A 9,407-nucleotide genomic window follows, 5' to 3' on the forward strand; every position below is an offset into this window, starting at 1 on the left:
CCGCTTTCCAATGCAGCACCATTCTAAATACAATTTTCACGAATTAGACTACGTGAACAAGAAGCACAATATATTTTAATGGATGTGAGATAATTACCTTCTCTGTAATATAGTATAGCTTTGAAATCGTGACATTATGTACTTTCGAGGAAAATAGGCAGGTTTCTTGACTGGTTTTTAGAAGGGGTTTCGTAACTATTAGCTTAGCAAGCACGTGACGCAGCATGACAACGTGAACTCGATTGGTCGACAGTCTGTTGGACGGGCGTTAATGTTTGGAAACTTTTAAAACTTTTCCAGAAAGTTTTTCCTTTAAAACATTTTGGTTTACTAGCCTGTTAAATTTGAATCCAATGACGCGTTTGCTCTCAGTTAATCATGTGCTTGTGGATATTTCAATTCCTGCTGTTTTGTTGTGATTGGCTTTATGAGCTGTGCTGGTTGGAATTTCGTGGAGTACCAGCGTTAGCCTACGTTGCTACCATCATGCCGCCCAAAGTTAAAGAAGGTTGGAGTAATGGAGAGAACAGTGTTTAACTATGACAGGTATGTGATCTTTTACATCAACACAAATATGTCCACAAGCAATCGTTACAGCAACAGGAAAATAGCTTCAACAGCCTTGTCCAAATACTGGTGGACTCAACTAACAAAAGAAAGGACGATCTGACCAGAGAGGTGCAAGACCTTAAGAACAGTTTACAGGTCTCCCAGGGAGAGGTTCATGTCCTGAAAGAGACTTGCAGCAAGATGGCAACAAACTGTATGTCCCCGTGAGATGACATCATCACTGTCTGTGAATTATTATTACAGATGACATCATCACTGTCTGGGAATTATTATTACAGATGACATCATCACTGTCTGAGAATTATTATTACAGATGACATCATCACTGTCTGAGAATTATTATTACAGATGACTGGGGAAACAGACTATCTAGAGCACGTGTCAAACACAAGGACCACCGGTCCGTGACACATTTCTATATGACCCGCGCCGTTATTTGGGTTGTCAATTCAGTTTGGCCTGCTTCCATACCGCTCGTGATGCGCTGCACTACAAGTCCCAGAAAGCACTGCCAACGTGCTGCACGCCTAACGTCAGTGGATTACCACAGACACACCCCTCTTCCCAGATCCACACACAGACCCACACACGAGCCAGCCAGTGTGCTGTATCATAACACTAATGGTATCTACCAGACTGAAAGATTAAACATGTTGTAGGCTTAACAATGAATAACCTAAAAACGAAACTATTTTATTTAACACATATTAAACCCCTTTTTTAGGCACCAAACAACTTCTATACGCTGTAGACTTCCATTCATTTATTAGACTGGTACCGAACTACCTTCAGACCAGTCTTGTCAGGTTTCTGGGCCTCCTAAAGCAAAACAATGTAGGTGATCATATTAGTGTTGGAGCCCAAACTTTTTGGACGCTACAAACGTTGTTTTTTTTCCCGTGAGAAGACTGATTTTTACAACATCACTGTAGCTCTGCCACCTTTCGGCGCTGATGAGGAAGGCTGATATCGGCAGATGCAGTGGATTGAGATGCAGCCTATATACAGATACAGATATCTGTAGCTTAAACAGACAGGTTCTTATGGTGATTTTAGTATTATATACGAATTACGTTTCAGTGGGTGTGAACACATCAACTCTAAGGGGTTAACCTGTCTCCTCCCCCCTCATCTACACTGATTTGGACTGGATTTAACAAGTGACATCAATAAGGATGATGTTTTTCACCTGGATTCACCTGGTCAGTCTGTCGTGGAAAGAGCAGGTGTTCATAATGTTTTGTACACTCAGTGTATATAGTCATTTATTCCTGTAAGTTCACATGTGGAACTGCATGAAATGTGTTTTTGTTTCCAGTCATTTAGAAATGTGATCCCAATGTCCCACATTGTCCTCTTTATTAATAGAAAGACTCATATACAGTATAGTATTAGTTTAAAACTTAAATGGACCAATCCTGGATCGCCCCCTGTATTATCAGCCACTGAAATAGGACAGACTTTGTCCTCTCTCTGTTTGTCTACTGAACCCAGAGTGAAACCAAAACATCCCATGCAGCCCATGTTAACCTGATGACTCAGAGTCACGTCATAAACAAGTAGAATGACCACCGTGGGGGGAAAAAACTGATGTTCACCATCTGGGACCATTCAACAGTCTAGATTTACCAGGTTATTACTGAATAAACTGTTCACCATCTGGGACCATTCAACAGTCTAGATTTACCAGGTTATTACTAAATAAACTGTTCACCATCTGGGACCATTCAACAGTCTCGATTTACCAGGTTATTACTAAATAAACTGTTCACCATCTGGGACCATTCAACAGCCTAGATTTACCAGGTTATTACTAAATAAACTGTTCACCATCTGGGACCATTCAACAGTCTAGATTTACCAGGTTATTACTAAATAAACTGTTCACCATCTGGGACCATTCAACAGTCTAGATTTACCAGGTTATTACTAAATAAACTGTTCACCATCTGGGACCATTCAACAGTCTAGATTTACCAGGTTATTACTAAATAAGCTGTTCACCATCTGGGACCATTCAACAGTCTAGATTTACCAGGTTATTACTAAATAAGCTGTTCACCATCTGGGACCATTCAACAGTCTAGATTTACCAGGTTATTACTAAATAAACTGTTCACCATCTGGGACCATTCAACAGTCTAGATTTACCAGGTTATTACTAAATAAACTGTTCACCATCTGGGACCATTCAACAGTCTAGATTTACCAGGTTATTACTAAATAAACTGTTCACCATCTGGGACCATTCAACAGTCTAGATTTACCAGGTTATTACTAAATAAACTGTTCACTATCTGGGACCATTCAACAGCCTAGATTTACCAGATTATTACTAAATAAACTGTTCACCATCTGGGACCATTCAACAGTCTAGATTTACCAGGTTATTACTAAATAAACTGTTCACCATCTGGGACCATTCAACAGTCTAGATTTACCAGGTTATTACTAAATAAACTGTTCACCATCTGGGACCATTCAACAGCCTAGATTTACCAGGTTATTACTAAATAAACTGTTCACCTGTAAGGACTGTCATCAGGAATGGACCAAGGCGCAGCGGAATGTGGATACTCATATTTTTAATAAACACGAGTAAAGCATCCACAGGACAAAAAACAATAAACACGACAGGAACAGTTTTGCAGGCACACAAAACGCAATGCAAAAACAACTACCCACAACCCCAAAGAAAAACACACACCTGTTTATAGGACTCCCAATCAGAGGCAACTAGAACCACCTGCCTCCAATTGAGAGTCCAACAACCAATCTACCCATAACACAAAAACCTCTGCCACGTCCTGACCAAAACTAATACAATTGCTCCCTCTGCTGGTCAGGACGTGACAGTACCCCCCCCCCCCCCCCCAAAGGTGCAGACCCCGGAATGCACCTTAAAAAAGAAAACACAAAAAATCCCCAATACCCCAACAAAACCAATAAACAATACCCCGTAAACAATAAGGGAGGGAAGGGAGGGTGGCTGTCGTCAACGACGGCACTGTGCTACACCCTCCCTCCCCAACCCACCTATCCTGGAGGTGGCTCAGGTGAGTGACGTGGACCTCGCTCCACCTTCCGCGTTGCCCACTTCGGTGGCACCGATGGCTGCACCGGGCAGACGGGCCACTCGGGCTGACCCGGGCAGACGGACCACTCTGGCTGGGCCGGAGGACAGGCGGGCCACTCTGGCTGGGCCGGAGGACAGGCGGGTCACTCGGGCTGGGCCGGAGGACAGGCGGGCCACTCGGGCTGGGCCGGAGGACAGGCGGGCCACTCGGGCTGGGCCGGAGGACAGGCGGGCCACTCAGGCTGGCCCGGAGGACAGGCGGGCTGGACCGGAGGACAGGCGGGGCACCCTGGCAGATCCGGGCAGGCGGGCCACTCTGGCTGATCCGGGCAGGCGGGCCACTCTGGCTGATCCGGGCAGGCGGGCCACTCTGGCTGATCCGGGCAGGCGGGCCACTCTGGCTGATCCGGGCAGGCGGGCCACTCTGGCTGATCCGGGCAGGCGGGCCATTGGCTGATCCGGGCAGGCGGGCCACTGGCTGATCCGGGCAGTCGGGCCACTCTGGCAGCTCCGGGCAGTCGGGCCACTCTGGCAGCTTCGGGCAGTCGGGCCACTCTGGCAGCTCCGGGCAGTCGGGCCACTCTGGCAGCTCCGGGCAGTCGGGCCACTCTGGCATCTCCTGACTAGCGGGCCACTCTGGCTGATCCGGGAAGACGGGCCGCTCTGGCATCTCCTGACTAGCGGGCGGCTCTGGCGGCTCCTGACAGGCGGGCGGCTCTGGCGGCTCCTGACAGGCGGCGGCTCTGGCGGCTCCTGACAGGCGGGCGGCTCTGGCGGCTCCTGACAGGCGGGCGGCTCTGGCGGCTCCTGACAGGCGGGCGGCTCTGGCGGCTCCTGACTGGCGGGCGGCTCTGGCGACTCCTGACTGGCGGGCGGCTCTGGCGACTCCTGACTGGCGGTCGGCTCTGGCAGCTCCTGACTGGCAAGGCTGGGCTGACGCACTAGACGCCTGATGCGTGGGGCTGGTACTGGACATGCCAGCCTGGAGACACGCACCACAATGCTAGTGTGTATAGCGGGAAACACCGGACCGTAGAGGCGCACTGGCGGTCTTGAGCGCAGGGTTGGCATCACCCCTTCAGGCTTGATGCTCACTCCTCCCTGGCATATGCGGGGCGCTGGTACTGTGCGTGCCGGCCTGAAAATCCCAGGCCTCACCACAGCCCCTACCACAAAGCACGGGACCTGTCCAGTCTGTCTCTGCCCCACAAGGGTACGGGGAGCTGGCCTGGGGCTCCAATCTCGCCCCGCCAAACAGCCCTTGTGCCCCCCCAAAATTTTTTATTGGGGCTGCCTTTCGGGTTCCCTTAGCTCCCTTCGTTTGTCCTCCCAGAATCGTCGTTCACTCTGCCAAGTCCATTCATCAACCCGATGCTCCTTCCTCCTCCGCTGCTTGGTCCTTATGTGGTGGGTAGTTCTGTAAGGACTGTCGTCAGGAATGGACCAAGGCGCAGCGGGAATGTGGATACTCATATTTTTTATAAACACGAGTAAAGCATCCACAGGACAAAAAACAATAAACACGACAGATTTACCAGGTTATTACTAAATAAACTGTTCACCATCTGGGACCATTCAACAGTCTAGATTTACCAGGTTATTACTAAATAAACTGTTCACCATCTGGGACCATTCAACAGTCTAGATTTTCCAGGTTATTACTTCTTTTTGGGGTTCTCATAGGCTTACAATTGTTGTTTTGATTATTTCTTGAGTCGCTAAAATATTTGTTTTTGATCGTTGCAAAATACCTATTTTGGATGCAGCAATTGTTAGCCTGAATGGTAATGCTCATTGGCGTGCTGGTAGCAAAGGTAGCCAAAGAGCATTTTACTTATTGAAGATGGCACAAACATTATATTAAGCAGGAGATTCAAGCGAGCCTTGCAATTATAATCCAAAAGTAGTGTGAAATGCACTCATTAGCAACCTGGAAATGGAGGCTATTTTTGCTGTCAGCCTATGAGAACTCCCCTGAGTTTTCCCCCACGGTGGTGAATTAGTGAATAGCAACACAGAGCTTAATGTGAGTTTCCTTGAGTAGCACTCCTGGTCTTGCTCAGATAATGTGTGGTAATATGTAGAATACATTGTGAAAAACTAAAATCTTCGCTCACCATTTTTGCTCCATGCAGATATACTACATCCATAACTAGTGGTTTCTGTATTAGCAGGGAGGAGTTTCTGCAACATATTGCATGTGCTTCGCCCTCGTGCGGCAATTTCAGCACAGAAAGGGGACTATATTCTAGCCTAGAGTCATCAATGTTACTACTCAAGTGAAAAAAATAAGACAAAATATGACTGTTGTTGATCACTTACTGTCATATTAAGACAATTGTCAAATAAGTTTATAAAAGCATTTAAATATTCATTACAGATGTAAATTGTTGTACAACATCATGGGGATCACCTTTCAGCTAAAATAAACAGTGGGTTTCTGCTGTTATGGGCCTTTAACCATCTGTCTGACTTTGTTGTTCACACAGGAGAGAGACGGGACTATCGTGGATCCTCTGGGGAGCCTCAACAACATCATGAAGCTGACGAGGCAGAGAAGAGTCTTTCTACATCAGAACACCACAAGAAACACCAGCGGAAACCCACAGGGAAGAAATCTCATTACTGCTCTGACTGTGGGAAGAGTTACTCAAGATTAGATTCACTAAAAGTACACCAGAGAATTCACACAGGCGATACAGCTCATTGCTCTGATTGTGGGAAGAGATTCACCTCTTCAGCAGACCTAAAAAGACATGAGAGAATCCATACAGGAGAGAAGCCTTATAGCTGTGATCAATGTGGGAAGAGATTTACTCACTCAAGCTGTCTGAAGGTACATCAGAGAACACACACTGGAGAGAAACCTTATAGCTGTGATCAATGTGAGAAGAGATTTATTTGTTACATCTAGCCGTCTGACTATACACCAGAGAACACACACAGGAGAGAAACCTTATAGCTGTGATCAATGTGGGAAAGGTTTTAATGTTCGAAGCGGCCTGAAAACACACCAAACAACACACACAGGGGAGAAATCTTTTAGTTGCTCTGACTGTGGGAAGACCTTTTCAAAATTATATACATTACAATTACACCAGACAATTCACACTGGGGAGAAACTTTATAGCTGTAATCAATGTAGGAAGAGTTTTAATCACTCAAGCTTGCTGAAGGTACATCAGAGAACACACACAGGAGAGAAATCTTTTATAGCTGTGATCAATGTGGGAAGCGATGTGTTACATCTAGCAGACTGACTATACACCAGCGGACACACGAGAGAACCCTTGTAGCTGTAATCGATGTGGGAAGAGTTTTACTCAGCCAAACATCCTGATATCACACCAGAGAACACACATAGGAGAGACACCTCATAGCTGTGATCGATGTGGGAAGAGATACGCTGGTAAAAGATCTCTCATTAAACATCAGAGAAAATACATATATGAAGGAGTTGTTTCATGACATCAATACGATAATGTCACAGTGTAGAATGTTTTAACATTGTAGTAGGAGTATTTTAATGATGTCACAATGTAGAACCCTAAACGTTTACTTTTTTTTTTTTTACATTTTAGTCATTTAGCAGACGCTCTTATCCAGAGCGACTTACAGTAGTGAATGCATACATTTCATACATTTTTTCCCCGTACTGGTCCCCCGTGGGAATCACAACCCTGGCGTTGCAAACACCATGCTCTACCAACTGAGCCACACGTTTGCCCCCTGTTCTATTGATTCCAGCATGATATGGATATTAGCCTCAGGGGGAAAATCCAGGCTCTGAATTGAAAGAGTCCTATTGATGTGACACAACAAGAGTTGTGTTACACTTACCACGTTGGCGACCCACTTGAATCAAAATGCAACACTTCAAAATGTAGCTAGCTATTTTCTACAAATTGTCCTCTAACCATTGATGTACACATTATTCCCATATTCCATGTTGTCCATTAAGTAATGGTTTTAAAACAATGATGATCATATTTAAAAAACTATGGCACTTATATACCAAGTCCTAGACTGTTTTCTAATGAGAATCATGAACGTCGAGTTGATAAACGAGATCCTTTGAGCTGTTAGTTTTAACGGGACGTGCAACCTCATCTCCCTCCTCTCGCGCAATTGATTTCAACGTGATATCGATATGAGTGATGAGAAAAACGTGTTGCGTTTCTCTTAGTTTTGGGGACCCCTACATTTAAATGCATCACTCCAAAATGTAGCTGACTGTTTTCTGCAGGTTGTCCTCTAACCAGTGAGGTAAAATATATCTCCCGTTTCCATGTGTTTTTTTTAGTTGTGTTAGTTTCAACAGCACATACAACCTGATTTCCCCCCTATCAGGGATTTATTGTTACAGCAGTGTTTTTGGTGGTTGTGCAGTTTTATAAGGTGGTTGTTTAAAAAAATACAAGTAATATGATTACTATTGTGTTTGTGTAGATAGTACATTTTATGTTTAGGTTGTCAATATATCACAAACTGCCTCTTCATGTTGGTTATTGATTTGGACACGTTAAAACTGTGTTTTGACATTGGGCTCCTCCCACATAGCAAAATGTAGTTGAAAAGAAGACTGCCCTGACATCCAATCTACGTTTTTTTTAAAACATTTATTTAAAGACGTATTTTTTCAACGATTACATTTTTTATTATTCCATGCCTCACCATTAAGTGAATTACTGCCAATAGATATTAACAAAGGGGTGTACATTTTGTTTTGATATTTCGTCATATTTACATTTCATGTAACATTAATCATAATTATTATTTATGCAACCAACTGACCATTTTTTGGTACAATTATATTGTTTACAAAGAATGGAATAAAACAAGCTTATATTTTTGGTTGGATATTACGTCCTATTCTTACTATTTTAATCAATGACATTTCCTTAGAATGCTCATTAGTATATCAGTTTTTATTGCTATTCTTGAGTTTTTATCCTCTTATGTTTGTTGTGGTGCAAATATTTAGTGTAGTTTTTATTTTTATTCGTTTTTATTACTTTTTTCCCTGTGAAGCGCATTGCGTTGCATCCATGTCTGAAATGTGCTGTATAAATAAAGCTTGATTTGATTTGAACATATTGTAAAACAAATGAACCCAACCACCGACCAATCAACAGACTCTATCAAAACCAATGATGAAATATGTGCTAAAGCAACACAAATCTTGGTCCATCTCAGTATATATTCAGTGTATCTTCCACTATGTCTAAATAGTGCATAGTATGTAAGTTCCTTATCACTTTTCAACCAATCCAGTACATTTTTGTTGAACATTTTGAAATTGTAGTGTAATATAGAAATACTCATCAACTGGCTGAGTCACCATTTAGTTTGGAAATGATCCAACCATTATGTAGGTTTGGTGGAAATGATCCAACCATTATGTAGGTTGGTGGACATGATCCAACCATTATGTAGGTTGGTGGAAATGATCCATCCATTATGTAGGTTGGTGGACATGATCCAACCATTATGTAGTTTGGTGGAAATTATCCATCCATTATGTAGGTTGGTGGAAATCCCCATCGACTGGATGAGTCCCATCGACTGGATGAGGGGTCTACATTACACTCAGTGCCCTCCACTAATATTGGCACTCTTGGTAAATATGAGCAAAACGTTTATCCTCTTGGTCTTTCATTCAAAATATTCACAAAAATCTAACCTTTAATTAAAGTCACATAATTAAAAGAAGAAAAACATTCTTATCAAATATATGTGTGGCACAATTATTGGCGCCCCT

The 9,407-nt window shown here is 43.7% G+C and overlaps 1 pseudogene; it reads left to right on the forward strand.

The window, feature by feature from the left end:
• The first annotated feature begins 486 nt into the window (after window positions 1-486).
• LOC145864240 (uncharacterized) lies at window positions 487-8,738 on the forward strand (annotated as a pseudogene).
• Window positions 8,739-9,407: the final 669 nt, after the last annotated feature.

Source organism: Salmo salar, chromosome 02 (assembly GCF_965601325.2).
Source record: "Salmo salar chromosome 02, fSalSal1, whole genome shotgun sequence".
NCBI lineage: Eukaryota > Metazoa > Chordata > Actinopteri > Salmoniformes > Salmonidae > Salmo > Salmo salar.